We start from the raw sequence: 26,132 nt of genomic DNA, 5'->3' as shown, positions 1-26,132 counted from the left end.
CCCACCCCCGGCCCCCCACCGTGTTTCCTCCAAGCGCTCGTCCATCCGGGCTCTTTGTTGTCAAGTGGTGGCCGGAGGTGTTCTCCTTTTTTTCTTTTTTCTTTCCAGGCGTCAATCCAATCTCTGTAGGCCTTCGCCCTGAAAACTGCGATTGGTGCAAAATATGACTTATCTCATTAATGTTTCTTATGGTGTTAATATTTAGAATCGGTTTTGATCTTAATCTTCGAACAAAGGGCGTTGGAAAAATTATATTTGATTGTTGTGAAAGCTTCTGTTCGGGGTGCCGACTAAGGAGGAGAGGTAAATACCAAGCGAGAGAGAGAGAGAGAGTTGCTGAATGTAGAAAGAGTTCGTTGTGCTATAGAAAGCAAAATTTCTTTCTACCTGGAAGCTGCTGACAAGCATCGTTGGCCTGTCTTATTTTTTTGCAGATGTTGCTCCCATTATGTTTATTAGTTATTTGCCAATGTTTACCTCCTGAAGGGGTTCTTATCCTTATTATTTCATTGATACCACACGGATATTGATTTTATCTGGAGACAGCTGCGGAAGATAATGCTGAAGGCAAATGGATGTGCTTCTTTAGCATTTATCAGTTTTGTTGTTTTACCGATAAAATTGATCCATTATGTTTGGAAATGAGATATAGTAGTCCTGGCAGTCTCTCAAATACAGAATATGAAACTTGGAAAAATCCGAAAACAGCTGCAAGAAAAGCAGAAGTCGAGCCTTTTAAATGTGGCCTTTAAACGGCCGGATTTTCCAGCTATTTCCGAAAGAAAAGATACGATGAAAACAAAAACGAGCGCAGTTATTCAGTACTGCATGGCGGAAATAAGTGTTCACCCCGGCAATAGAATGACATTCGGATGACTTCAATCTCATTCAACAAAAAAGGAGAAATAAAAAAAGAGAAGATTGCATTAGTGAAGGTGACCTTGGGCTATGTTATTCTCGAGTACATTGCATGGAATGTCTCCTCCTACGGTGTGGTTAAGCTTTACCAGTCACTCTACTCAGAGCGTCACCAAGGGCGAAAGTCGTATTCAATAACAGTTGGTGTGTATGCTTCCACTCTAACCTCCCCCCTCCTATATCTCATCCTCAACAGGCCCCCACCCCCCAGGCCAGCCCCCTTGCCCCCTTCCTAACTCGCAAAGTTCCTTCCCTCTCCCTTTCCAGTTTTCCATCCCTTCTGCCCTCGCCCAGCGCACAGGGGTAATCACCGGGTAATTATGAGGTATTGATAAAATTGTACTTTATTACCTGTTCTTAGAAGGATAGTTTTCAAAATGGTGAATATTTCCTCTCCGTCTCTTGTTGCTTTTCCTATGCGAGCTTTATACCTTGTTTTTCTATGTTGAATTGTTAATGTTATATAAACTGTACATCCAGTTAGCGATGATTATGCATAGTTTTCAAGTGGTTTCCATTATTTCACGTTCTCCGGAAGCTCCGTTTTTATTTCTCTCTCTCTCTCCAACATTTTAGTGTCTTGAGCAACTTATATCATGAGTTTGGTGGAGGCCTATGGCTATAATTAGCACGATCAGTTTGCTGTTAGGTCTGTGGATTTCTTGTCGCACGTACTGATGTGTAAAACAATTGGTACGAAAAGGCTAAGCTGTTAGATTACTTGCTTCTCTTTACGCACCCAGAAGATAATTTATGTATATTCCATTACTAAACTGGTGTTATGGAATGGACTGTACTTATTTGAAGGTGTGAAACAGAATATTGTAAAATTACCTAACTAAAACATACCGCGCATGTAACAATTATAAATTGAACGAACTTTATCTTATCAAGATATGGAGCTGCAGTATACATAACTCAAAATTATTTGGTTACAACATCTCTTGCGTGTGTCATTAATAAATGGAATGCTCACAGGCAGATTGAGGAAGAGCGCAAGATTTTGCAATAATATTTTCAATATCTGTTAGTACCTACTGTTCAAATCTAAGGGAAAAACTTGAAATGTGTGTCATTCAGGGAAAATCGTAATGAGTGTAGTCATTCCTTCCCACGATGCAGCATTTCGCTTGACGAAAGCATGAAAAGAATCATTTTTCATCGAAAATTAGATGTGTTCTGTTTGATGTACACGGTCAGAATAATCTTGTACGCTTTTTGGGAACTCGATACATGAAATAATTATAATTTTTCACATAATTATAAGTGTTTGATTAAAATGTTCGTGTATTTGGTCCGAAACCCAGAGAAACTTTGCCCTAAAAAAATCTTTTGAATGAGTTTGGTTTAATTTTCTCTGAAAATGAATTGAAATCTGCTGGAAAAGTGGTTATGATTGAGAAGGAAACAACGCATATGTTCTTGGAAATGTATTGTACTTTTCCTGAAAATTAAATGTAATTTGCCAGAAAAGTAGATTGGCTTTGTCAGAAAATAGGTTCACTTTACCTGAAAATGTGATATACTACTTAGGAAAAATTAAAGAACAGTCTGTATAAAAGTTAGATAATTTTGCCAGAAAATTGAATCTAACTTATCCCCAAAAAATTACAATCACTGGTTTTTAGAATTATATTTAGGTTTTGACGAATCGTAATGACGTCATCAGACAACGATAAGTAGAATAAAATAGAATTTGTCATTGCATCTTCGTTCCGCGACTGCTGGCTCAGACCCACCAGTAGAAGAAAGGATAATGAAGCAATAAAATTTTCAAATATAAAGACAATAGGGATCTTCAGTGAATTGTTTTCAGCTCTTGGTTCTTGTACTTGGATTCCTGTTCTTGTTCGAGTTCTTGAATTATCGAAACGTTCAGCAAGATTTCGTCTGTCATAGCGGTCAACAAAAAAGTAGTTCTGGTGCTGCTTCTACAAAAGCTGATGATGCTACTTCAGTTGCTAAAAGAAACAACGAAGTGTTTTCAGCTGCAATGAAAATATGATCAGGCAGATTTTATTGTTTCATTGCGCTTATCCATCACGAATTGTTATTCCTATTTTAGCGAACTTTAATATGAATTAAAATAGCTGTACAACGATCTCATTTTACCTTGCGGACCAGTGACGCGACCTTACATAAGGTGCAATGAGGTCTCATATTTCCTCCGTACGTGAAGTTTAGAGAAAAAAACTATATTGCCGGATTTTAAGGTGACACTTTACCCATTGAGATCTCTCATGCGAAGTAATGTCATGTAACAGAAGTTCCCTCAAGGGTAAAACAATATTGTGCGACCATGTATGTCTCTCGTGGCTCAGGGGAATCCACTCTCTCTCTCTCTCTCTCTCTCTCTCTCTCTCTCTCTCTTCTCTCTCTCATTCTCCTGTCCTTCTCTTCTCTCTCTCTCTCATATACGCCTTCGTACATCCACAAGCATCTAAATTTTCACCGACTATTTTTCTAGAAAAAAAGTGACGAGTCATGCAATTGAGTGTAATGCCATGTTACCTGTGTGGAAATGGTTGGTGAGAAACGTCGCAACTTTCATACGTAAATCGAAGGACAGTGTTCTTTGTTGTTTTGTTTCTCAACGCTTTTTGTTCTTTTCGTATCAGAGTCCATTACTCTTATTTTTTGGCTGTGGTTTTCAATGACTAAATTGAATGTAAATGACCACTTCGTTTTCGTAACGTTCTATGACCTTTGTCTTTTTTTTCTTTTCTTTTTTATGGGTGTGAATTAATGTTTCTATTCTCTCGTGATAAGAGTAAATTTTTCTTTACTTTTTTTTATAAAGAATTTTTAAGTGTCATTTTTTAATGTGAGGGCAAAAGGAGTGGCACCAGTTTTAATATGTGTGGTACTTCTGAGGATATAAAAAACTTTCGCTTCACGTGACTTTCGTGTCGTGCAGGAAGAATGTGACTATAATCTAACTATTTAGTGTATTATTATATGGTACAATCGTACTTGCAAGGAATCTGAGTCGTTCTAAGAGTAGAATAGAGTATGGGACTTAGATAGGCATAAGAGTAAATTACTATATATATATATATATATATATATATATATATATATATATATATATATATATATATATATGTATATATATATACATATATATATATATATATATATATATATATATATATATATATATATATATGTATATATATATACATATATATATATATATAGTATATATATATTTATATATATATATATATATATATATATATATATGTGTGTGTGTGTGTGTGTGTGTGTGTGGGTATATATACATACATACTTACACACACACACACATTCAATATACACACACATTATATATTCCCAACGATTTGTATATCCAGAGAAAAGGAAACACTGCAATGGTTACTATTACTTCTTTATATCGTGGATGAAACCAGTATGCAGTAAACTTGCCAACTATGGCCACTTCTTACATTTACGCAGAAGGCTCATCAACAGAGTATTGAACACACACTTACACACACACAACGCGCGCGCGCGCGCCACTCACTGCATCTTGGATGCATTCTTTTACTTAGTAGATAGTATGGCTTGTCCGATCCAATGCGTTTTTCATCCCACCTGTCCAGCACTTCGGAATGATAAACGTTTTTTCCCTTCTGCTGTTACATAAACAAATATTATCAAAACACTCATCTCCATTTTGTCACCAATCTTGAGATTTTCACTATTCCATTTATTTTAATTAACAACCCCCCCACCTTTAGTCCTTGCCACAGTACAGAAACAAATTTCTCTAACGGGATTCACCCCTTTTGTATTCAGTCATCACACTTTACTTCCACAAAAGAATGTTGGTTCAACAAACCTCAACTACGTTTTAACATTGGCTTCTGTATGCAGTACGTTTCTGTTCCAAATCTTTTGCACTCAGCCAGTGACCATTCTTCCTTCACCTATTCTGTGACGCACCTGTTCTCTCATCTTTACACCACTTGCTACATTTGAACGAATCAACTACTATCATTCGCGTGTCATCCATATTACCAGTCATTGCTCCATTTTCCAGGTTTCCATTAATCCTCATAATCTTACAACTGTTCATATTCTCTTGCAACTTTCTTCCATCCACAGCTCCTTTTCTTATCCTGGATTTTTTTCATGCATATCAACTTTATTTTTTTCGACAACTTACGGTATCGTCCCATTTATTAAGATGTTAACTAACCATGAGGACATAATGCAACCTTGTTTCAGACCCTCTTGCAAACTAAAACAGTAACTCATCTGCCCATATATTCTGAGAAACACTTTACCATATACTCTGCATCTGTATCAATTGTGTCATAAACTTTTTCTAGGCTCTGTCCTTAAACGTCCTACAAAGCTGTTTTATACGATACCCTTGTTGCACGAATGGCCTTCTCTGTCTGAACCTACAGTGCCTTTCCGCTATTAGTCCTTCTGTCATGAGTCACACTTTCTGAATCAAAATGATACTATACAGATCCCATTCCTCTGGAAACTGTCCATTCCCCAGAGACACCTCAGACACCCTGGTCAGCCATAGAATGACACTTCACCTAAGGCCAACAGCAACCCTGTATGTCTCATCAATCACTTAATTTAGGAACGCTCTAGGAAGTGCCACAGGTTAGGGATACAAATAAATACCCTTGAATGGTGGATGAGCGTCTTATCTCTTATGCCACGCCATTGTTGCATTCCTGAAGGATACTCGGGAAATAGAATTAATAGTATTCTTGTTACTCTGTGGTGCTTTTAAATGGATGGGGAAATGGACTTTGTAGCCTCATACCCTGTAAACATTTGAAGAGTTAATATATATATATATATATATATATATATATATATATATATATATATATCTATATATAATATATATATATATCTATATAATAATACTATATATATTATATATATATATTTATATATAGAGAGAGAGAGAGAGCAGAGAGATGAGAGAGAGAGAGAGAGAGGTTCACATACATACGTACATGTAACATAGAGGATGTGAAAATCTGAGTAAAAACAAATCTTTCTCCATTTCTGCTATACTCGTATATCCAGATGTCTTTAAGACGAAACTGGTCAGGATTTATACTCCGAGTTTCACTTACCCTGTGGTACATGTGTATTACATATCACTTGCTGTCATTATTTTAAGCATATTTATATGTACTATCATGCATATATATATATATATATATATATATATATATATATATATATGTGTGTGTGTGTGTGTGTGTGTGTGTGTGTGTGTGTGTGTGTGTGTAAATTTTGTATAATTATATATATATGTATGTATGTATTTAAACATGCATAAGTACATACTATGCATGCATACATAGAGAGACACTCTGTGTTTGTGTAATCACTCAGAAAGATTCGGTGTGTCTTAGATGTCATTAATGTTTCTCAAAAGGTAATAATACAAGTTTTGATGTCATTTGTACAATTGTGCGTCGTAACATTGTTGGAAAATCGTGCTACATATCTCCTTCTAAAAGGCGAGAGTAGATTTGGAGTGGTGGCTGTAAACCTGCGCCGGGAGATCTATCTCCCATGACACCATGCATGATTATAATCTTTCTTGATTCGGCACTGCACGAAACACCAAGTTGCACAACGTTCTTTTGTGGAGATTTTTTTCTTTTGCAACCTGCCACTTTGGGAAGAGTAAAAACTCTTGGGCGCCGCGAGGAAAGTTTTGTATGACTTCCTCACAGAGGACGACGAAAATGATCTCATTGAGGAAATCTACGATGAATTATCTGCTGAAAAGAACATTGAAAGCTACTGTAAACTCTTCTGGGGAAACTAAAAACTTGCCAAGACTGAGAGACTATATCCACTCATTGAATCTGAAAATCTTATTCAATGGCAGAAACATAAAACGGTTTCTGTTGTTGCCAAATGTTGTTTTCATTGAGAAAATATTAAAGTCATTTCCATTTTTGGGAATTAACGTTTTTTACTGAAGTGAGCTGAAAACTTTTCACTCTCTGGAGAATGTAAATAGAACGACTTGACCAATGAAGACTATAATCGCTGTTCTCTGCTGGAAAGCTGCACCCCATCCATGATCTGTAAAGAAGATTACAAATAAAAAGTGACTCGTCAAGGAAACCCAAAAATCGTTTGTTCCTCCCTTATCCCCTAAGAAGAGCGAACAGTGCATTCTTCTTACTGAGGAAAAGCAAGAACATTTTTTTCTACTCTGGAGAAAATAAAAGCACTGTTAAAGAGAAAGCAAAGTGTTCGCTGAAGAAATTTAAACAGCGTTGTATGCAGAAAGCGTAACGTGTGAATTTTACGTCTTGCTTGTACGTAGTCTCCGTTGTGAAATAGGACTTTACGAAGTTTACAGTACTGAAAGATGTTTTCAGCTGTTAATTTATATGAGATGATGCTGTTTTCATTTTTTTTATTTGTAAACAGGATAGAAAAAGCCTGCCGCACAACGTACCAGATGCATCTTGCGGTTTTCTTTCTGCACCTTCACTGCAGAATTTTCCTCATACTGTGAAGTTGGTTATCATATACACTTTAGCTTTGACAACCTTCCACTTTGTCCTCTTGTGGCCTAAAGTTTCATGCTGTCGTGAATTCGCCCTTTTTAGCTTCTGTAAAAGAATACTATTGTGCCGACTTTGTCTGCCCGTCTGCCCTCAGATCTAAAAAACTAACGAAGCTAGAGGGCTGCAAATTGGAATTTTGATCATCCACCCTCGACTCATCAAACATACCAAACTGCAACCCTCTAGTAATTCAAGGTTAAAGTTAGCCACGGATCATGCATCTGGCAACGCTTACTGGAGCCATGGGAGGCACCCTCACCGCATCTGGTGAGCTACTGGAGAGCTGCCGGTCATAGTTGATGGTTGTATACAGCATTATACATTGTACAGAAAACTCGATTGCACCGGAGACACTTCGGTGCATTTTCACTTCTTTTTTATTGTTAGCTGTAGATTGACTATAAAACCTTTTTTCAGATTCCTGTCATAAAACCTGATCATCATTACCGTATGTTGTGGATTGTTAATGGGCTGCAGATGAGAATGGTTTCATCTATGAAAAAAATAAAAAGTTTTATTGGCTTTATCCTTTGTTTTTTTTCATGATAAGCTTCACTTGTCATAAAGTTCAAAAAGGTACTGTTTTTGAGCCTTTTCTGGCAATTATATAATCTATATAGATATAAAATTAATGTATGTATGCTTGTATTTATGTGGGTGATTATGTTCTCGCATAACTGAAACACAGTGAGTAATTTCAACCAAAGTTGTTATACATGACTTAACATCTGGAAAAGAATTCTGTATGGGTAAGAAATCACTGACACCAGAAGGGGGTTGGGAAGTGGGTGAAATGCAAAAATAACCGAAAACAAAGGATGTTAGTGTCAAATTCATAGTTTTTGAGGTCACTGAGATGAACAGTGACACCAAGTTCAGCCCTGATGAGATGAGTGGATGGGAACAGGTAACATGCAAAATTAACTGAGAACGACAAATATTAGTGTCTAATCCATAGTTTTAAAGATTGCTGAAATGAATAATGACACTCCCAATGCCCTTTAAATCCATGTTTAGCCCAAATAAGAAGCAGGGTTGGCAAGGGAATGGCATGTAAAAATAACAGAAAACAATAGATATTATTGTCTAATTCATTGTTTTTGAGGTCGCTTAGATGTATAGTGACACTCCCCATACCCTTAAGTCCAAGTTCAGCCCCAATAGGAAGGGGTGGTAAGGTGGTAACATGTAAAAATAGCCAAAAACTAATGCTGTAAGTATGTTATCCAAAGTTTTCGAGGTCAGTGAGATGAATAGTAACACTCATGATGCCCTCTAAGTCCAAGTTCATCCCCAGTGTCTAATCCTGATGCCCTTTAAGTCCAAGTTCAGGCCCAATAGGAATGGGTGGTGAGAGGTGGTGACATATAGAATGTCAAAAATGCTGAAGTAATTATTTTAACTGGAAAGGGAGAGTGAGAGGAAGAGAAAGTGAGAGATGGGGTGTTGGGAGTTTATTGGTTGTCATTCAGAGTTTTCCCGGGCAGTGCTGTGTTGGTCAGCTAATGAGGGGACCACCATAGCTGGTGCTAATACCATGTTTCCATGGCGTTGAACAAATGAGTGATGAATCAGCCCTGTGACAGGACTCCATTCTGTTGAAGGTTTACCCCCCAGCTACTAAGTTTCTACCCACTTGTACACCTGGATCGAGTGAGGAAATTGGGTTATACTTCCTTTTCCAAGGGATGCAAGCTGCCACCACTGGGGTTCAAACCACGGACCTTCCGACCGGTAGACTGCTCCTCTAACCACTAAGTGGTGGCGTCCATATATATATATATATATATATATATATATATATATATATATATATATATATATATATATACTATATATCATATATATATATATATATATATATATATATATATATATATATATTTATATATATGTGTGTGTGTGTGTGCGCACTATTTATTTGACTATTTCATGTACTCTGCAGAAATTTATATATATATATATATATATATATATATATATATATATATATATATATATATATATATATATATATATATATGGACGCCACAGTAGTGGTTAGAGGAGCAGTCTACCGGTCGGAAGGTCCGTGGTTTGAACCCCATATATATATAATATATATATATATATATATATATATATATATATATATATATATATTATATATACAGGGTTTTTCGAAATTAGAGTGCCCCTCCCCCCCTCTAAGGCATTAACTAAAATTGATATGGACAAAAACAAAAGTAATTCAGAACATGCATTTATTTAAGATTCTCTCTTAGTATTTAATATTTTGTGTGGCCTCCATCTGCCTGTAACACAGCCTGCATTCTTGAGGGGTATGATTTCAGCAAATCACAAAAAAGCCGACACTCAAACTCCATTTCCCTGAGCACTTCGGTCACCTCTCTTTGCAGGTCTTTGGCTTTGGTTGGTATACCATCATAGTTCGCTGTGCGTGCTTCAACTCGATCCTTTAATATGCTACCAATGTTTTCATACATATTAAGGTCAGTAGAGCTACTGGTATTTCACTTGACGAGAAGAAATTTATACAACTGTTTCGAAGCAGCTCCCCTGTCTGAAGAGCCTTGAAACATGGTGCATTATCATGCAAAAATGTGACTTCTTCAACAGATAACACATTTTCAGGACCTTTGAGGAAAGGAAATACTCCACCAGTAAGCACAGTTTCTCTGAAGTATTCACTATTCCATGACTGTCCTTTTTCTTTGATGATCCACATTAACTGTTTGGCTGTAAAACTGAGAAAAATTCCCAAACATTCAGGAAATTTCACAACTTGGCAATAGTGCACGTCATCGCTGATTTCATCCAGCTTTGCAGCCCAAATGATGTCTTTTTTATGATTTGGCTTCCTGACTATCTAATGAAGAATTCATATGATGCGGCAACATGGAGAAAGGTAGCTTCATCCAAATCTTTAAGAAATGAACCACAAAACCATGCACTGTCTTCTCTCTGTTGCTGAGTGATGTTGGGCTTGCTGATAACATGAAATGACTTGATACAAGTTTTTTTTTCAACTCATGCTATACGGCACTATAACTTCTCTTCTTTCCCCTTTTAGTTTCTAGTCCAAGCGCCAATTTACGTAAAGACTTTCTTGGTCTACCCACTGCCTCAGCTATGATGTCTTTTGACTCCTGAGAAAGGACTTCAGGCCTTCCAAGATTCTCACTCTTTTCGCGATGACAGTCATATGGAATTTTTTTTTCCAGTTTCTTTTAACAAAGGATTCATCTCTTTTGATGTATTTAGCTATCCAGGAACATGAAATGAAGGATGTGCCAGCATCCCTGGCCTCTCTGAAGGTTATAGCCCGGATTCAGTCAATTCGTCTGATTTTCTCCGAGTCGTTAGCCATGACTGTATCTAACTCCGTCACTCACTCTTAAAATACAAGAAATGTAAAATAAAAAATAGATTAATAGAAACTTAAGATAATGTACCTGGAGATAGGCTATAGCAGAAGATAATGTACTTGGAAATAAGCTATAGCAGAAGTCAAAACTTTCCATTTGTTCTGTGGAGGGGGGCCTCTAATTTCGAAAGACCCGGTATATACATATATATAAATTTCTGTAGAGGTACATGAAATGGTCGAATAAATATATATATATATATATATATATATATATATATATATATATATATATATATATATATATATATATATATATATATAAATTTCTGTAGAGGTACATGAAATGATCGAACAGATAGCAACATTAATGTAAATCTTCAGTCATTAATAGTTTCACTGTTCACCTGCAGTACAGGCCGTGATTTGTTACGAAATTTGTTACGAAATCATCCTTTCAAAGGCCTTAGATTGAAACCCTCAAAAGTGATCGTTTTGGTCGTCATGACATGTGATGATGAAAGAATGCTGGCTACAACCCGGGAAAGAATATTTGGGTCAGTGTATATAAAATCAAAGCTAATGGCATGTGACTATAATCGCTGTTTCTCATTCTTCGTAATGAAATATAATTCTTTATTAATTCATACCGTGTATAATATTGGCAAAAATGAAGAATATTTGTGTCGAGGTATGTAGTTCCAAAAAATCTTACTATTGCAAACATGGTCTTCCATACTGTCTAGAATTAAGAAGACTGGGTTTGAACACCGTACTGGAGGGGTTGGGTTGGGGGTGGGGGTGGTCGAATGCACAGCTTACGCTTTTCAGTTTTCTAAATCTGTAAGGATGCAGATGTAATGTTGTTTACCTACAGTTTCATTGGTATTCTGAGCACACGAATTTTAAACCTAAGTCTGTCCAAAAAACATATATCGCCTTTCTTTTGAGACTTGTTTTCGTCTTAGTTTATTTAGGAAAATAAAAAGAAGAAAGTTATAATCATAACGAAACAAAAATCATAGAAAATGTTGGTGACGACCGGAAAGCAAAATGGCAGAGAAAACAACTGAGCCCAGAAGGGAAAATGGCAGGAAAAGGAAGAGGGATATCAAAGGTAAAACAAGGAACATCTATTACTATCATCATGAACGGAAAGAATTACGTCCAGGTACAGTTTCACATATGATGGAGGGCGGCGTTCTTTATTTATAGTTTTTTTCATAACGACCAAAATTATCTTTTTACCATTTTATGTTATTTTCTGTGCTAGGGGTTTTATCTTTTTCTTTATTTCTTTTATCTTAGCTTTCCACGTCGGGTAAGAGGTCAGGTATGTCTCATCTTGAGTAGTTCGTTTACTGACCCAATATATACTATATATATATATATATATATATATATATATATATATAGTATGTATGATATTTATGTATGTATATATATATATATATATATATATATATATATATATATTTGTGTGTGTGTTTGGTTGCGTATGTAAGTATGTATATATACGTTTGTGTGTGGCCGAATAAGCTAGGTGGTTATGGTGTCTAGATTCACATTGTATTAGGATTAATATTAAGGATTATGGGCATTCGTTCTTCGATTAAAGATGAACAGATTGCGTCCAAATATCAGTAGGATGAAAAATACTAATGTTAATCCACGAAACAATTTCGCTCATACGACACTGATTTAATTTCTTACTCCAAGCAAACAGCTATTGGTGTTCCGCATAATGTTTACATCTTGAGCGCCACATGGCTTCTATAATGAAAAACAGTAGCGCGCGCGCGTTTATGTAAATGCGTGGGAAAATTCGTACGTCGCACCCGGAAGGAGAAAATGGTCCTCCTTCAAATCTTTGCAAGAAGATCACCTCCACTCTCTCCAGTTTAGTTGTCCGTTAATTTTTCTGCTCTGCCTCTCGGTCTTATCTTAAGATGGCTCCGTTAATGCATGCATTCTTATAATCCCAACCAGACAATACACCAATGCTGCTCTTCGACCAAATAAGAACTCTCCCACGTATATGCCTCATTTGGCTAGATGCTACGGGCCAGAATGGCTAGTTCCTTCTAGATGAGCAATATCTGACCATTTTCTGCTGTGATAGCGGAACGGCGTCTCCGCATAAAGGTGGGAGCAGCAATTCTAAATCGCCATCTGTCATTATTTGATATTTCTGTTATTATTCATCTTCCTTCTCCTATTCAGTTTTACTTTTGTTACTTACTGCTTCAGATTTATTCCGTTGTTGGATTAGTTGTTTCTTCACGTATCTTGTCAAGCGTCTGATTTTGAAAACATTTTTGTATATTGAAATTTTCTCTCTCTCTCTCTCTCTCTCTCTCTCTCTCTCTCTCTCTCTCTCTCTCTCTCTCTCTCTCTCTCTCTCTTCCTTTTTTATATGGAAAAGGACTGCATGCCACGCAGTTAAGGGAGGGTGGTTGCGGGTAATTAGGTACACTTCGAAAAGAGAATCCAGAGACAAAGATGGGTCATTTCGTAGAATGCAATTCGACCCTTAGTTATTATGTCATGTGAGTTCTTGATTCGTGTCTGGCACTTGTTATAGGAAGGAGAGCTGTCCTTCAGTAGGGTAAAATTGCTTTGTAAGGAAGAAAAGTTCATAAATATATATATATATATATATATATATATATATATATATATATATATGTATATATATATATATATATATATATATATATATATATATATATATATATATATATATGAAGGGATAATTTCTGTTACGCCCTATTGGTTTAAATTGCTCAAGTACTACGTTAATACAATGCTGGAGAATTTTCTTTTAACTGGACTCAATGTGCTTCAGGGAAAATGGAAAATACAAACAACACCTATTTTTCCATGACTGTAACATCTTTTCATTCAACGAATGAATTGTATCATCTTTTCGTTTTTGCCGGCTCAGTCTAAATGAAGGCACTGAGTTGCCCTTCGCTTCGGCCTACGCGTGCAGCAGACACTTCCTTAAATAAAGACGCAGAACGAAGACACATTCACACAAAGACCGTAAACAAACTCGCACGCGTACTCGCTTTCTAAACGTAGATGATGATGATGATGACAAGTCTTGTAAACAAAAATATAAACGCTTGCGTGCATATTTTCATGCGACCAGAGGAACACGCACATCTGCATAGAGATGCACTCCCTCCCCCCCTCCCACTCGCACGTAAGTAGAGCCTCGCACTCAAAGGCATTCACAGGAAAGATCACAAAACACATGAAAGCTCTCTTTCTGTGTTTCTCTATCTCTTAGACAAAATACAGTGAAACAAAGAGGCAGGATTCAACTGTTACATTATGGATAAGTGGATGATACTGTTATTATCATTATTTGTTACATAAAAGGGAGTAGGGTATGATAACAATAGCGGTGACAAATAAATACCATCAATTACCACGAACAGTTTCTGCTTTTTTTTTCACTGAACCCATTGTGTATTTTCCCAAGTCAGTTCGGCCACGTCTAGCAGAAATGACTCATGTCGGTACAATGCAAATAAATAAATAAATAAATAACCATTTACACATGTCTGATGAAAAAGAAAATTATAATGTGTACGTTTTAGGCCTACAACCGGTTCACTTTTTGTGATTCTCACCTCCCAACTAGAAAAGGACGAGAGCTGCCAGATTCGTTGGCCTGCGGCCAGGTAATCGCTTCGTTCTTCAAAGAGATGAATGAATAATGATATGAAAATGAGGAAGCCCCTTCTGGTCATGACTGCATGTGAGAGCAGTCGTTAAGATGGTTTGAAAATAGAAGCCAAGGAAAACGGTCATTGGACCTCAGAAATATCCTAGACACAATCACCGAAGGAACCTGGGCTTCAAATAAGCTTTTCCTCATTTGACTTATCATGAATTTCCTTTCTGTTTTGCATCGGCACAATTCCTGACTAGAGTCCGTTTTAATAGTTCTTTGTTCTAAAGAGCTTCTCCTACGTCCTTTTGTCTGTATCCGTTCCTTTGTAAGCCTCTCCTGCCTCTGTGAGAAAGGGAATTCAGAAGCAAATGATTTCTGCTATTTTTGTTTATGCTTCTATTTAATATATTGTATAAGCGTTGAAATAATTTCAGTGTTTGAGTTTTACAGCATAAAGTAATGGATACTTACCAAGGCTCATGATGCCACGAATACTGGAAATGAACACTCAAACCGAAGGATTATGACTAACTTAAAAATATAAGATAGATTTGTTGAAGTTTTAAAGAACATATTTTTTATTAAAACAGATTTGTTGAAGTTTTAAAGAACATATTTTTTTTATTAAAACTGATCAGCAACAAACTTTTCGTTCACTTTAGTACACATTCAAGAAGCTGATGTTCATTGGAATGATCAACAAGAAACTAATTATAGTATGAAAACATGACTCATAGACTACAGCGTTAATGACAGTTTTGTGTTCTCTTTCTGTCTCACTCTTTATATACGGAGAAATATGTATGTGTAAAAAAGAATAAAGGAGAGAGGCAATAGAATTCCTGTTGTGTAGTGTTAGTGACTGCAAAAAAAAAAAAAAAAAAAAAAAAAAAAAAAAAGATATCAGTCAAGTTTCCATTTCTGTTAGTTGACACTCACCTCTTATGTTTACTGGTCGGAAAACATGGCAAAGGTAAGGTGTCAAACAACGTTTGGATACATTTCATAAGTGCCAATTTTGGAACTGTAGCTGCAAAACAGTTTTTTATCATTTTAAAGTTGAATTTGACTGGAACTAGTAATTGTAAAATTAAGTTCAACTAACAATGATTCTTGAGAATCTTTTAGGTTCTTAGGACACTGCCCCCCCCCAAAAAAAAAAAATAATAAAAAAAAAAACAGAACTAAGTCATATTATGAACAATAACTTCAACTTCTCTTAGACTCAATCTCCAACTTCTCCTAGACTCAGTTTGGTTGTACCTTACAGAATCGTGTGCCTATTTAAGACAGCACGTTATTAGGCGTAGTATCATTTGTTTTTTCTAAAAACAAAAGTTTACCAGAATCACAATTCTAGGTAACCGTAGCGTTTATTTGCCTCTGGTTCTGTAACTATAGGTCTTATCAGCAGCAGCGACTTCTTCATCATCATCATCATCACCATCGTGTCTCGAAACGATAAAGCCCCGGTTCGGAGGTCTGAGGAGCTGTAAGATGAGGCGATAGTCAAAACCGAGTTTTTACAGCAGGCAAAACCAGTTTGTATCCCCTTATCGCACAATTAGTTCTGTAAACCTTTAATTGGCGCCCTGTAGCCAAATTTAGAGGCGCTTTTATTAAGAGAACGATGTGATACTTGATGGCAGAGCGAAGGCTCTAGATTTCTGTTACTTGGGGTAAACTGGTCATCGCGACGTCATTTCCTGCATTTTGGGCGCAGATTCTCATTCCGTCTGGCTTATGAATATAATTGTGAATGATTTTGTATCGCTGTCAATTTTTCATTATTTAAGAAGACCCGTATTGGGAGAAGAATGGCATTTGATCAAAGATCTGCAGGAGGAGTCTGCGACATGTTTCCGGGTTCAGTTTTCATCTTTGAACAGATTTAATTTGCTCTAGTCTTTCATTTGTTCATTGCTGTTGTTATTGATATTATTTTTTCCTTCATTAATATTTAAAAAGTTATTTTACGTAATGATTAGCTGCTGATGAATTCCGTTCTCGGATTCATTTATCAAGGCATCCAAATATTTTCATATGCAGTCGATGGGAATTAATACTTCCTCGCTATTTTAATGTAATCATTATATTTCATTATGATATGTTATGTGACATTACTTCTTATTGCGTAAAACCTGTTCCTGTAATCATGGTTATATGAATTTTACATCTTTTTACCATGCTTCTGTAGTAAAGTAAAGCTTCCTATTTTAAGTTAATATATATATACATATATACACTGATGTATATTAATGATGTAATTGTACTGGAATTACCTGATGAGATTCCTTTTACTCTTTTTCAGGTAAATACTGGCTGAGTTGCTGTAGTAAGTACTTACGATGGTTTTAATGTGTCATAAACAGCGTATTCAAGAAGGATTATCTTGAGGTTGTTAATATTACAAGTAAGTCCTTGTATTGTTTTTCTGAAGGTGGCGTCGGGGAAGCGCAGCCGTCCTTCTGAATCATTGCATTAGTCCTCACGCGCGGGAAGGTGGCGCTCTTGTATATCATCACTATATCCCTGGTTTTGCATTCATCTGCATTTTGAATGACCAAGTAACACAAAAGGTCGATAAAGAAATGTGGCTGTTGAGTGAGGGAGCTTCTGTCATTGTCTATCGTAACTAAACAATATAAATAAACAATTCAGTTAATAATGACAGGGAAGACCATTGAAATGTCATTAAGATAGGTTACTTTTTTTATTTCAAACAGAAACGAGTGACGTGAGAGGCTCGTTGTGATGTAACGGAGCGATATAAACATGATTAAGAATCTTATCAAGAAAATAATTGCTTCAGGTTGCTTTGGGGATTAGACACTGGAGAGAGTCGTCGTCTCTTGCCCTCCACCGGAATAATCCAGACTGATGTTTGTTATTCCAAATACTCCCATCATCAACATGATCGGCATAGTCATTAATTTTAGTTGTGTGTAAAAGAAAACTATGGAGATTGCTATTTGTCTGTCCGTCCGCACTTTTTCTGTCCGCCCTCAGATCTTAAAAATGACCCTTCAATCATCAAACATACCAAATTGCAGCCCTTTAGCTGAGTAGTTTTGATTTTATTTAAGGTTAAAGCTAGCTATAATCGTGCTTCTGGCAAGGATATTGGATAGTTCGCCATCGGGCCGTGGGTAAAGTTTCATGGGCCGCGGCTCATACAGTATTATACCGAGACCTCGGAAAGATAGATCTATTTTCCGTATCCGGACAATTATTCGAAAACAATTATTCGTAAAGTAATTGTTCGAAGTAACAATTGTTCGAAAAAGATAAACATAACAGATTGTTTTCAGACTGCTTCTTTTTAACCGAGTCTTTGCATCTGTGGAACTTCCCGCCCGTGAGAACATTTGACATTATTTTTGCAAATTTCAATGACATGCGTATTTTGACACGCTTTGGCCCACGATGTGAAATGTTTTTCCTCATTTGGATTTTTTTTCATTCACAGACAGTATAACGCAATATAACCTGGAGTGTCAGAAATTCTACTTATAGCATATACTCCATGTTGTGAAATGCGGTATATTTCCTGTAATACCTCCCAGTGGTGAAACATGTCTCAAAAGAAATGGATAATTATGGTTGTTCTGTAGTGATCATGAATTATTTCTAATAACTGCTCTCTCTCTCTCTCTCTCTCTCTCTCTCTCTCTCTCCTCTCCTCTCTCTCTTTCTCTTGTTTCAAAACTAGGACGATATTTCAACAATACCTAAAGTATTTTAACGTATCTCACCATGTCATTTCTTTTCAAGTTGTTCTTCAACTTTGCGATTTATGTCATAAATACATGGAATTTCGTACAGGTTTTCCAAACCACTTTTGCCACTTGATTCTCTCAGATTTTGTTTCATCAGCACAAATGTAGCAAGTGTTTGTGTGGAAGATTTGGTTTCCAGATTGTCGCTGATTTCAATGTGCATTAATCTGTTCGATAAATATTACGTTTTTTATGTGCGAGTTTGAGAATTATTCTCATTATTAATAAGTGTTTCTTGTTATTCTTTGACTTATAACGTTGAATGCCCTGCCATTTTTTGTGAGATTTCAAGTTAATGCCAATCTGAAGAAGTTAACGTGATACGCAGAATTAGCCTAAGGATTGCGGATTTGAATCAGGTATTGACTATTATAGGTGTTATATCGGAATTTCAAAGGTCGGGATGCATTTCCATTTATTCTTAACATGAATCTCTGTTACAATTGAGCTTTAACCGATGACGTCTGCACTCTTTTTATTTGATAGGATTTAGTTATATGTTACGTCAGGACTGTGACAGAGGAAAAAATCTGTGAAATAGAGAGAGCGTGGGGTGTAAAAAAAAAAAAAAAAAAAAAATTTGGTTTTTGGTTTTTGCATGGCATTTTCTGTGCAGTACATCACGAGAGAGAGAACAGTAGAATTTGTGAAGTAATGTAAACAAGGCCGCTGGAATACTTGACTCATGCTTAGAAGAAGTACGTAGGTTCTATAACGTTGATCATTTTCTACAATTTTAATGTCCCTGAACTTCAGCCACGCTAAATGCAGGCTCTCTGCCAAGAGGGTGTACACCACATCAATTCGGGAGAGACCCCGTGACTCATATACCCAAGCATGCATTGATTTGCAAGTGGAGCTTCAAAGTGGACGAGATGCAAATGTTATTTATCTTCTGTTTTTATTTCATTTGGGTGTTTTTTGGTCTGTTGTTTTTTACATCTGTTGGTATTTTAGCTGTCAAATAAACTTAAAAAGAAATTAAGGAGGAGAATTTTCTCATCTCGACGCGAGAGGGTAACACCTGATTAGATGTAAACAAACCGCGCTTCGTTCTTCCTTTTACACAAGATGAAAGATCGAGACTATATCTGTGAAATCGTTATTCATACTCTTGCGCTAAAGAATAATTATTAGCGCTATCATATACCCGCTGTAGGTCTTATTGCAGCTCTTATAAAAATATTTTAAAAACCACAAGGGCGAGAGTCGAGAGTTTTGTTATGATAAAAAGTGACAATATATGTTATTTGATGGTGTTGCACATAGCATTCATTGCTTCGTTAATTTCGTGCGAGGTAAGTTATTTCGACGCTTCCAGTAATTTTATATTTGAATGTCTTTTACCAGAAGATCTCGGAACTATTTGTCGAGATGGGAGCGCGTACGATTAATAATACGTCAAATATGCGAGCAAACTAACGGAGTAGATTATTTGGAAACCGGCAACTCTGGAACGTTGGGGTTGTCGTCTGCAGACCAGCGAGCGAGGCAAGGTAGTGTGTTTGTGTTTGGGAGCCTGGTCGGAACCCGTGTGTGATGTCTCGAGGGAATTTGCGTCTATTTGATTCACATGACAGTTGAATCTCTTGACAGCTGGTGACAGTGAGCGGGATTCTGTTAGAAAGCAGAGTTATATTGTTTCGTCGTGGAATCAGACTGTCAATTATGTAATTTATCATCTCAGACTTTTCCAAAGCATCCGCGGCTATTAATTGGAATTCATTCAGACTAACTCGTATTGTTTTGCATAAAAGAGTGACAATATTTTGTTTACGTTTTTGGGACTGTGTGGAATCTTGCTGACGTGAAGTTATTTCATCTCTTCAAAATGGGTAAGTTATATGCTGGTGGAGGCCTCATGATTTACAAATTGATATGCTTATTGAGATGTTCCAGATTTAAGGAGCAATTTCCCCAAAAGTAAGACACTTGTTGATGGGGGGGAAATGCGTTTTTGTTTGTCGTTGCTGAAGCTTTAAGAGATTAGGTATTTGGTTGCTTCTAAATACTACGTTGCAGAAGTTGTGACAGAGGACTGCGTGTGAAAGTATTGTAGGCTAGTTGTCTTCTTTCCATAACTTACAGGTAAGGCCAAATGTAGTTAATTACCGTTGAAAAGCACAGACATTAGGTGTATTGTAATATTATATCACCATAAAAGGCCAGTTTCCTGCGAGTAGGCCTACCCGCAAACTGATAACTGATATTATCTCGCCATCAAGTAGGCCTACGGCTGTTCGCTGTTTAACCTTTGGTTCTATGTATCACTGCACTCCCTAATCTTGTTTATTTCAAACATTTCGTTGGAATTGTAATGGCATTTTAATTCTAAATTAGCTCCGGTGCTGTGGAACCGAATTTGGATTTGATACGAACATAATTTTATTATGCTTGATTTTGTACGTGTGTTGGTATGTAATCTGGGAATTAGTATATTATGATGGTGAACTTGTGTTGTCGTGATTGAGTCACTATTGCATAATTTCAGGAATTATATGCAGTCCATGTGGAATATGGGTTACGGTTAGATGACTATTGTAATTGGTAATTCTGATACAATGCCAAAATCATGGTAGACCAGATGTGATGTAGTGTTAATATGGATTTTGCGAACGGCTCTGTGGTTATAAGGAATTCTAATTTTGGTTTCATGTTGTTTTGATGAAAATGAAAATATAAGTTCAAATGTATTGCAACATGACCTCATTTAAAGTATGATGATTTTTATTGGGAGGCACTGCTGGTGGTTTTGCTTCTAAACTCAACTATTACATAAGATAACAGAATTATTGTCTGTAGGCCTACCACTTCACAATATATATTTTTTTTTTTAGACTAACGTAGATTTGACAGATTTTAATGTCAACCCTACTGTAGAATTACAGTTTTTTTTCTCAGGTTCAACGTAGGTCAAATTTTTAAATGAATTCATATATAAGTGGCTATGGAAAAATAAGATATTAGGTACTATTTAGCACCTTTATACATAAGGTGCGCATAAACTATACAATATAGCTATATATATATATATATAATATAATATATATATATATAGATATTATATATATAATATATATGTGTGTGTGTGTGTGTGTGTGTGTGTGTGTGTGTGTGTGTGTACATACATACATATATACGGGTTTGTTTGTTTGGGTAAGGGATTGCGGGCGGTTTTGTCTTAATGACGAATTGATGAATGGGATATAAATGCAATGAAAAGCCAACTGGCTAACCAAAAAGTGTGGGCTAGTATTAATCAGTTTACCTTTGTCATCCCTTCCCTACTCAATTGGTGCTCATTGATTTTTGAGTTACCGTAGAGTTTGTTGTACGGGAAAGGTAGTAAGATTGGCTTTAGTTGCATACATTATTTTAAAGGTCTCTGTTAATTTTTGCTTGAAATGCAAATGGCACTACATTCTCCAGGAAAGGGGAAATAGACGAATAAAAAAGACAGTGTAACAAGTAGCGCAGTTCTCCGTGTGTTGCATGTGTTACAGTGAGCTTTTTTCGTGAAGTTGTGTTTACATATTTTTGAGGGAGAGTAACGTTTCTCACCAAGCTGTCTTTTTCTAGCTCGATGAAAGTCGCCTGGGTTTTAATATTGCGCGTTGTTGTATAAATCAAAATGTTCATCTCTCTCTCTCTCTCTCTCTCTCTCTCTCTCTCTCTCTCTCTCTCTCTCTATGACACGTACGCATATACATATAAGGTCAAAGAGGAGGAGAAGTATAAGGACTATGTATATTCTCGCATGGTTGCAAATGCTGGGTAATTGTACTGTTTAGCAACTGCATATAAATTTGAATGAGGACAAGACCGAGGTGAACCATAAAAAGAAAAATACGAATATAACTGTAACTGAATTTTGTTTTAAAACGTACTGACCCTTGTTTTAAAACGTACTTAACGTCTCGAGAAGCGTGTACAATATTTGTATGCTGCCAGTAGCGCAAATTTTTCAGTAAATTACCTTTACTTGCAACCCTCTAGGTCTAGGTCAACTTTAGCCCATTGAGGTCATTTAAACTTCATTTGTTTGGATGCTGTATAGTACATGGAAGAGGTGCTTTGGAGACATTTCCGCTGTAAAGAGAATAACTTGGCCTATCGGTTTTTGCAATGTCTGAATAAGGCCGTTAGCAAGAAGCTCCAGTGTGGTTTGCTGTACAGAGTGTTATCTCCGAGAGAGATTTAAAGTGCCTCGACCATAACCTACCAGGTTTGTCCATGAAAAAAATGATTAAACTGTGCAGTCTGCGTCATTTGATTACAGTCAGAGTGTGGGATTATTTTCATTCATAATGGCATCCAGTTACTCTGATCTTAAACTGATCCTGTGAATGACGTCCCAGTTTGTTCTCTGAGTTGAAAAGGAAATTGATTTCATTAAAGCTTTGTTAAATACCCTCTGTCTAATTACGGATGCGTTTTTTTTTTCATTCTAGGGAAATATACATGTTCTGCACTGTTGTATTTTCGTTTACGTGTGAATAATATTTAAATTTACCGGGTTAAGTTCATAAGATTTAGGTTATATTTGACTGAAGTCGTAAAAGTCAATTAACAAATATCCCCTGTTATATGTTATAAATTATTAGATAGTAACCCCAATACCTCTCCTTTTGCATAGTCATTCCTGTATAAGTTTCTAACTGCTTCGTTGGTATAATTGTTTGTGATGTTTACCGTGTACTTTAATATGCAATATGATTTTTCTATCTTCTCTCTTTGAACTTATTCAACGTTAGTTTATTACTAATTAACTCTTTAAACAAAATTTATGTGAAGATGCTGTGCTGTGTACAGTAAGACGTTGTAGTTGTGATGCCCATTTTCAGTCCTGAAGCCATCGTCACTCTATTTTTCATGCCAGGGCTGCGCCAAGCAAGTTCTTCTGAAGCATAACCACGAGCGCGTAACAAATTGTGCGCTGATTTGCACAATTAGTTTAAATGACATCCTGAGTTCCGATTCAAGGTCTTTCTTTCTTTCTCTCCCTCCCTTCCTCCCTCACTCTCTTTCGATCGAGAAAGCGCAGAGCAGGTTTTTTGTTTGTCACTGAAGTCTGTCTATCCGTCTGTGTACGTTTCAGCGTTATTGAAATATCATTAAGTAGATAATTAGTCAGGACTATTTTTGAGGTGATCATTATTTCTGTATTACATTATGCAAATTATATTTTGTTTATTTTTTCAGCTTGTAATGAATATACGTAAACAATTCATGTTTTTTTTAATAACTTCATAGGTGGACATATTTGTTCAGGGTTCAGCTGGTATTTAAACGAACCAATTAAGCATATTTCATTCGGTAACTTATAATATGCCTTCATGTATCGTATATCGTTATCCAAGGCACAAGTTGTTGTCTTGTTCTTAGTTTCATCATTTTGTTATGTATTTGTGTGTGTGTGTGTGGTGTGCGTGTGCGTGTGTGTGTGTGTGTGTGTGTGTGTGTGCGCGCGCGTGGGCATACATATTTAGAGAATGAAATTTCTTTTGTATATGTCCGGATAAATTTTGTTGACGGGAAAGAAAGCAACTAGAGATATTGGTAAATTGTAACCATTTCATATTATTGGAAAGGTTGACATGGCAGGGGAAGCGGGAAATTAATGACAAGTGTATATTGTGCTGTGGAAGCAGCCAGCGACCAACATTAAATGTTATTCAACTGTTGGATGTATTTGCACTTTCATCAAAGCGATTCTTCGCGCCGTTAGGCGGAATTTCTCTCTCTCTCTCAACAGGAATCAGAGTTGCAGTTTATCATTTCCATATTCATGAACTGCAGTGTTGCTACGTTATGATTCAGCAAAGACATTTTGGGCTCACGGTGTCACACAACTCCACGGCTCTTCTGGAAAGATGCCTTGTCTTCTTTGAGTCCGATATCTGCCTAAACATTTGTTGTCTGCTGGAATCGAGTGGTTGGAAATCCAACGTTTGTTGTTGTCTGCCGGAGTTGTGTCAAAAATTCGTTTTGGGAGGCCACTGAAGAGGAAGTAGACGCCCGAGACTTTTTCTTTTTAAATAAATTTGTTCCTTCTTTTTTTTTTTTTTTTTTTTTTTCCAAGTTTCACAGTTCGATACTGATTTGTTATCGTGAGTGCGATGTCTGCTGAATTGAATTCCTTTGTCTAGTGGAAGTCCGTTGGTCGCCTGCAAGGTCCACGCGGCGGCGGCGGCGGCGGCGGCTGTAATTGTTTTAATTGTGTGGCCGCATAACGGGGATCCGATGGCCCCTGCGACGTGCGACTGTCGTAAAGCGTCAAGTGTTTTGGCGTCTGAGGCATTAATCGGTCGCCCTCTCCAACTTCCCCTACGCTTCCCTCCGGCGGTGTCGTCTTGATCCGACACACCTCCGGTCTCGTTGCCTCGCATTTTATGAGGCGCGACAAACGGGGCTCTGGAAGCTCCTCTGGAAATGTTTCGGAGGCTTGTTCGACGGATGGCTCCTATTTGTTTCACTGATTGTTTATGTTTGGCGTCGGCAAAGCTGTTACGCGTAGCCCTGTTGAATGAAGTAGATGACTTAATTGTAAACTGTAACGAATTTCGTAAGAAAACGTCGAAATATAAAACATGTATTCACCTTGGAAATATATTTGTATTGCTAGACAAGGGTACCTAAGACTTATCAAAATGATTCATATTTTATTATATGTGTATATAGAATGGAGGGTCATTTCTTTTTATCCGAATTTCCATGATTTATCCTAGAGAGAGGAACGTCTACCATCACAACCGGGAGTATTGATTGTTGCAACCTTTTATTGTAGCGATAAATGGCATGTTCGAGGTTTAGGCGATAATGCAGCACTGAAGGGGGAGTCGAGTTCAGCTGCCTTTCAGAGCAACATGCAGGTGGAAATTGATGGCTTGCAGGGCTCTTTTTACGTGAATGGCGAGAGAGAGAGAGAGAGAGAGAGAGGTAGTTATTTTTGTTCTAAATTTGCTTCGCAGAGGTCAACGACACACCATCAAATATATTATTTTCATTATTGTTATTGCATTAAACTGAGATTCCTTCTTGCGTGCACTTGTCTGAGTATCAGAGAGAGAGAGAGAGAGAGAGAGAGAGAGAGAGAGAGAGAGAGAGAGATGCACGTCTCCTTGGCCCTATTTCTTCACTTAGCTCTAATTTATTGGTTGCCTGAAGACATAGACAGCCAATGGACTGTGAACAGAATGTCATAAATTGTCTATCTCTGGGTGCCCTCAGCTTTTTTTCTCTCTCTCCTTTTTATTCATACCTTTCAGAAATGGATTTTCGTTATTATTTCTTTCTTACTTCAGAGATGCCGTCTCACTTGTATAAATTAAATTAACAGCAGATTCTTTAAATGTTTTCAGTATCATTACTTGCTGCTGCTGCTGCTGCTCTCTCTCTCTCTCTCTCTCTCTCTCACTCTCTCTCTCTCTCTATATATATATATATATATATATATATATATATAGTATACATGTGTGTGTATACATACATATACAGACATCAATGCATATGTTCATACAGAATTACATGTAGATGTATGCATGGATATATTTATTTACCGATAACCTCAAAAAGCTGTCAACCTGAATTAAGTAGCTTCTCATGTTCTCGATTTCTTTTTAATTAAAGCATATTGCTTTTTGATCATTTTATCTAAGCTTATTCGAATTGATCAGGCTTCTATTTTAGGGACTATTGAGAACTGATAGTTTGATTGAGGGACGATTTTGTCATTGGTGTACATTTTCGAGTGACCGTCATGTCGTTTGAGTAGAGTATAAGAGAAAGTCTCTCTCTCT

General features: G+C 36.7%; 1 protein-coding gene across 3 annotated transcripts in view; it reads left to right on the top strand.

Moving 5' to 3' along the window:
• The window catches only part of LOC135215298 (cytospin-A-like), a 692,483-nt gene that overhangs the window by 355,155 nt on the left and 311,196 nt on the right, over nt 1–26,132 (top strand). The window contains exon 1 of one of the 3 annotated variants that reach the window (XM_064249854.1): nt 19,831–20,168. The exons of the other annotated variants lie outside the window; for them this stretch is intronic. The gene's annotated coding sequence lies outside the window, so the exon portion shown is untranslated. Of the gene's footprint in view, nt 1–19,830; nt 20,169–26,132 lie in introns of those variants that run through there. 3 annotated transcript variants of the gene reach the window in all.

The sequence above is a fragment of the Macrobrachium nipponense genome, chromosome 5, assembly GCF_015104395.2.
Source record: "Macrobrachium nipponense isolate FS-2020 chromosome 5, ASM1510439v2, whole genome shotgun sequence".
Classification (NCBI taxonomy): Eukaryota; Metazoa; Arthropoda; class Malacostraca; order Decapoda; family Palaemonidae; genus Macrobrachium; species Macrobrachium nipponense.
The sequence above is the reverse complement of the archived record's forward strand: the minus strand, read 5'-3'. Positions and strand labels throughout refer to the sequence as shown.